Below are 5,882 nucleotides of genomic sequence, written 5' to 3' on the forward strand. Positions count from 1 at the left end.
TACATAATTACACCGCAGAGGTTATTTACTCCACTAAGTGGCTTGCCTACCAACCCTGTTGGTGAGTGCACACTAATCAGGCCGGTGTGCCAAACAATGGACCATGTGTGCCTCTGAGTGTTGTGGGAGGAGCAGAGGTGACCATCAGACCGCCACTGATCAACACCGGCAATATATTTCAAAAGGACTCAAAAAGCTCTGAAAAGAGACTGAGGCAGACAGACAGACGGACCGGTAAGGGTCCGATAAAGTTGCAGATTGGCACGTCTTAAAACCTATATTTAACCAGGAGGTTCAAGAGGATAAAGGCGGATACAGTGACACTTGGGACAAGCATAGAACAGATGCTTTCTCACACAAGGACAAAAAGGATTTGAAGACTTCAATAACCCAAAGGTCTCAAATAACCACTTTATGGAAATGGTTTTGGTCTATTATTTTCTGTTACTGCTCACATTACTGTATTATATTTCAGTGATAGACCCTAAAGGTAACAATTGTATGTGAAAAGTAAATAAAAGATACAAAACAAATGGCAGGAAAGACTTTAAAGGATTCCATTTATCCAAGTACACTGAAAAAAATATGTTGTTGGATTTACTTAATTCAATGGTGGACATTTGTTGCACACAGATGTTTTGCTTCGGCAGCAACTTAAACAATTGAGTTAAATTAACACAATTTATTCATGTTCAATAAACTTGTGCAATTTGTGTTGATAAAATGTGACTTAAACATGTTTTGATGAAGTAATTTGAGCTCTTGGAATATTTTAATCCTTCACAATTTTCTCACGTTATCCCAACACGATTCAATAACTTTTACCCAATACTACTTGGTCACTTAAATACTACATGTTATCTTCAAATTACATTTTGCTATTATATTCTAGTATCAAATACACAATTTTCAAATGGAGGCCTTATAACAGATTGTATTGTTCTCTTCCAAGATGGTTGCTGGCATCCACCAGTAACCTTTCAAAACAAAATGTCTAATTTCACTGCATTGACAGTAGGTAAAGAATTAAACTGACATTACTCCTCCACTGAATCTACATAAATCAACAGTTAAATAATGTCAGTTCTTCCGTGTTCTCTGGAATCAATCACAGTAAAGAAATTAGACTGTTTCTTTTGAAAAATGTTGGGAAAGAACAAATCAAAACATTCTATTTAAGGCCTCTGACATCAAGATTCAGTTAAACAACAATTATAACTAAACAATTTGAGGTAATGTTAGTTTCCATTAACATTAAATTAGGTTACTGAATTGGCAAACACCTTCCTATTAACACTACCCATTTTACCCCAATAACTAAAGAAATTAGCACTTGCAGGTCAAAACCTTTATTCAAGAGATGCAAAAATAACATTGATACAGTGACTGTCAAAAATTACAGCACTGATCATACTGTGACATCTTGGTTCAAAACAGCACACTTAGAAATATTCAACGTTCTTTACTTCAACTGAATAAAATTGAAAATACCATTTCACACGACCCATATGGGATATTTAGACTGTATAACTGTTCACGCTACATCTCTTCACTAGTAAAAGAAAGAAAAAATACAAAGACAAATTTAAAAATGCTGCCAAACAGACAAAGAGAACTTGTACAGAGCAAAAGGAAAAACAAACAACAAAAAAAACGGCTCGTCCTCATGGCAGTTGCATAGTATATAAAAATGAACCCTGCGATCTGCTCCTGGAATTGAGCTTCAAAAATGCAGCAGAACAAGTGTGAGATTTAAATGTCCTCTCACCTAGAGCTGATCAACTCACATGCATAACAGTGAGCTTCGTTGCAGGAGCAGTTTTGTCTTAGTTGTGAGCTTTTCTTGAGAGCTGAGTTGCATCCAACTCCATTACCACCCTTTGAATCACCTCAAAAGTGTAGCAGAGTTGTGATGGGTAACTCATGTTGAAGGAATAAAAAAGGTCCAAACAGCATGGCTACTGCAAAGGTCACGTTATCCAGATCTTGAAGAACAACATCAGAAAAGTCATTGCCTGGCGCATCTCTGGAGACAGATGTTCATTGTGGTTTTCTCAATCTGTGCAGTGGCCTCAGTCAAGTCCTGGTTAAACACAAAACATTTCTTTAAGATTCCTTTTTAAACTCATCTCTTTTGAATCTACCAGTTCTAATGTTAGAGTAATTTAAACCAATGCAAGCAACATAGTAAATAGCTATAGCCAAAGAGTGGCCTGCCATGCTGCCATTCATGGTCTAACAGAGTTTCTAAGAGAGGGTGAAAAACATAATAATTTCAAATGCTTTACATTAGTTTTTGTTAGAAAGACACCGGCCCATCAGAAATCCAGGTTATGTCACTCAGAAGATGTTAGAATTTAGACTTTCAGCCCCACAATTTGGTTAGCTGTTGGTCAGTTGGTCTTTTTTTTTTTTTCAAACAAAAGCTAATGTAAATACTGGTGGGATTTTTCTTTGTTCACTAGAATGACAAATTTAAAGTTTTTTCACACTGATGTGACCCCTAATACAGGGGTGGGGCCTCAAGGGCCGGTGGCCGAGTTCACTACCAGGCCTCATGTGAACTTCAAATTATTAAAGAGGACTACTGGTCCTAACCAGTCCAATGAGGATCAAGTGGATAACTAAATGCATTTCTAAATGTTGCAAATCCACAACCTACTCATAAAACACTCACCATGAACTCCTGCACCAAGATGTTGCAATTGTCTTTCACACAGATGCGGAGCACTTTGATGAGGGACTTCAAGCATTAATGTCATCCTTGACTATTATAACAAAGAAAACAGAGATTTGTGAACTTTTCAGTAGCACAGAAGAAAATGATCCCAGACAAAAACTCTTGACTTTTTAAACCAGTCAACATGCAACACCAGCATCTACAAAGCAATATCAAAAGTTCCTGTTTGACATCAACTTTATGGATATATAGTTTCCAGAACATTTATTTTTAAAAAAAGATAATTTTTTCTCAGTGGGCCAGTAAATGCATGACGAAAATTATGGCATCCTTTTAGTGGAATCGGTACTCACAGGTAATAGTTGACTGTTTCAATGGATGTAGCATAAAAATCTTTTACTGACCTAATGCAATACATATACACTTTGTAGTTAAAGAATTTTAAAGTTCTTACTGTCATAATGGCAGCTACATCCTTTAGCTTTGTGCCCTGTTCCCCCGATCACTTTGCAAACACTTTCAGCAGACTGTCAGAGAGAAACTCAGCTCCGTCAGAAACCTTGACTGTATGCATGGTTGGGATGCACTGGAATGCTGCATTTTATCTGAAATGACATAAAATTATTTTGAAATAACAGCAGGCACTGTGCTTGGTTAATCAGTAATGTTTTGTTGAATAAAAACTGTGTTTCCAGATCTTATGGGATTAAAAAAATCCAAAGATGTTTGTTTCTGATTTGCAACCCAACAACCCACAAGTTACAACCTCATTTCAGTTCAAGTGTGCATTAATGCGAGTCCAGTAATCACCTTTCTGGCAATACATACAGGTATAAGTTAAACCTATGGCAGATTTTGGATCTCTCAGTTGTATTAATAGGGTGAGTATGCATGCACCTAATAATTATAAAAAACCTATTATAATTAAGTTACAGAAACGAAAATAGAATATACTTTCTTACCATAACACCTTGAACCCACAATCCATCAGCTGACTCCTGGTGAAATGCCGAATAGATGTGGTCTCTCAATGTGCATCAACAAAAACAAAAACAAAAGGACAGCAGGTGAGGGCAGGAGGGGTAGGGATGTAAGCTAGCATAATGCCGCTGATGATATTAGCTAAAGCTATTCAATGTCCAAAATCTCACTAACACCACGGTGCAGTAAATACACAATGTAACTGAAGAGTCAGTTGGCAAATCTATTCACACAGAAAACCAAATTATGTTATGAGTGCCTCGTAATTAGGTTTAATGTGATATTACGGCTCTTGTGCCAAAGACAAATTCAAATGAAAAAGCGCCAATTCTTTGACAACAGATAAAACAGCAAATAAGCTAACGGCTCTTTTTTAGCATGTTACATGGCGACACTCTAGACGTTTAACTACATTTGGCTGAAATATGGTAAAAATTAATTCAAAAAATCAAGACATACCAAAAACGTAGAGTTGGCTGCTCGACTTGACTGAGATGGATGCCTTTTTTAAACCACGATCCAAAGCCCGCGAGATGAAATCACGCGTGGTTTCATGAGATTTAACGTTGCTATCTTATTAACTTACTTCACCTGAACATGATATGAACAATTTAATACACCCTTTCTGCATATCATGTAGTTTTTACACTATATAGTTACATTTAACTTTAAAACATGAGGCAATTGTGTTAAATACATGCAAGATGCTTACATAAATCCAAGAGATGGCCAGTCCCTTTTTTTCAGTGTACAAGTAGCCTTAAACCAGGACCATCAAACATAAGGCCCGGGGGGCCAGAACTGGCCCTGCAAAAACTCCAATCTGGCCCACTGCATGAATTTGGGAATAGTGAAGGAGAGCATAAATTTTGGATTTTTAACTGTAATTCCTCAAGTTTTATAGCTTCTTCTACATTCATACTGCATCAGTAATTACTGGAGCAGGCAGTAATTATGTAATAGCAAAACAATTAAATGACAGAAATGTTCCTGTTTTTTCAGTATCTATGTTTTAAAATCGTTTTGAGTTAACAAAATCATTTTGTTTTATAATTTTTGCAGAATATATCTGGAATTTTACACTCTTTTACACTCATTTCTTTATCATTTATAAAAAGTGAGATCTGAGGTTTAAATTGCACTTCTTTTTCTCATATTAAGACATCTATTTAAATGTGGGATTTGGGATTAAATGTGTAGTTCAACTTCTTTACACTGACAGAAAAGGGCCACAACTTGAGGTGACAGTTGATGTGATTTGGAGCTATATAAATAAAACTGAAGTGAACTGAGATCAAAGTGGACTGTATGGGGCTTTCAACCATAGTGAGCGTCACCTGGTCAATTGTGGTTTGTTATATGATCAGATAGCTTATCTTTAGAAATGGAACGGAACAATTTAGTACTAGTACTGCACGATTATAGCAAAAATTATAGTCAAAATTATTATATTATGATTACGTAGAATATCATATATTCACAGAAATTAAAAACTGAGTCCATTTTCTTGAATCCTAAAGATATTTTAGTAGAAAACCAAATTAATAAATGAAAAAAGGTTTTGTGGGAGGACACAGGGCCTCCCAGATGAGAGTTAGGGGTTGTTTTTCACAGTGAAGCACATTGTATCAGAGAAACTGGCAGACCCCACTGGCCAGAAGCCTGCTATAGCTGGCAGCGGCCTCCACCATAGGAGGCCCTGTGAAATGCACAGGAGGCACGGGAGAATGCATCACTGACCCTCTGTGATCCCGAGACAAAGGAGTGCGCGCAGCAGGCAGCCATTAATAAATCTTCTACAGGTTTTCCTATGCAAACCTTTCACAAGTTTGCTTCCTCTAGATAGAACTTGCTGAACAAAGACTCTCTGTCAAACTGACTACACATGATCATCATGCTTAAAAAGCATTTTTGTTCTTGTTACATGTCAAATTTTGGATGCTAACTGCTAAAAATTTACAGCACTGTTATCACTGTTTCCCTTTTTATATACCAGCCATAATCACAACAACTGTTGTCTCAAGACCCAATATCGTTCACATAACATAACATAACATAACATAACATAACATAACATAACATAACATAACATAACATAACATAACATAACATAACATCCTGATTAGAGCTATTCTTCCCACCATTAGTATGAGTTTACATATGAGTTTCACTGCTCTGCTATGATATATGTATTGCTAACAAGCCAATCACTCCTGCCAAC

The 5,882-nt window shown here is 36.5% G+C and overlaps 1 long non-coding RNA gene across 3 annotated transcripts; it reads right to left on the bottom strand.

Moving 5' to 3' along the window:
- Positions 1 to 577: 577 nt before the first annotated feature.
- LOC112435737 (uncharacterized) lies at positions 578 to 4,405 on the bottom strand. 3 transcript variants are annotated; one of them, XR_013093541.1, is made up of 5 exons: positions 4,121 to 4,405; positions 3,643 to 3,678; positions 3,135 to 3,285; positions 2,678 to 2,768; positions 578 to 2,083 (listed from the first exon to the last, which is right to left on the bottom strand). It is a non-coding gene; the product is annotated as an uncharacterized LOC112435737 (long non-coding RNA). The 3 variants fall into 3 exon arrangements; XR_013093542.1 differs by having other exon boundaries at positions 2,678 to 2,763; positions 3,135 to 3,678; XR_013093540.1 differs by having other exon boundaries at positions 3,135 to 3,678.
- Positions 4,406 to 5,882: the final 1,477 nt, after the last annotated feature.

This window comes from Maylandia zebra, linkage group LG16 (assembly GCF_041146795.1).
Source record: "Maylandia zebra isolate NMK-2024a linkage group LG16, Mzebra_GT3a, whole genome shotgun sequence".
NCBI classification, from domain to species: domain Eukaryota; kingdom Metazoa; phylum Chordata; class Actinopteri; order Cichliformes; family Cichlidae; genus Maylandia; species Maylandia zebra.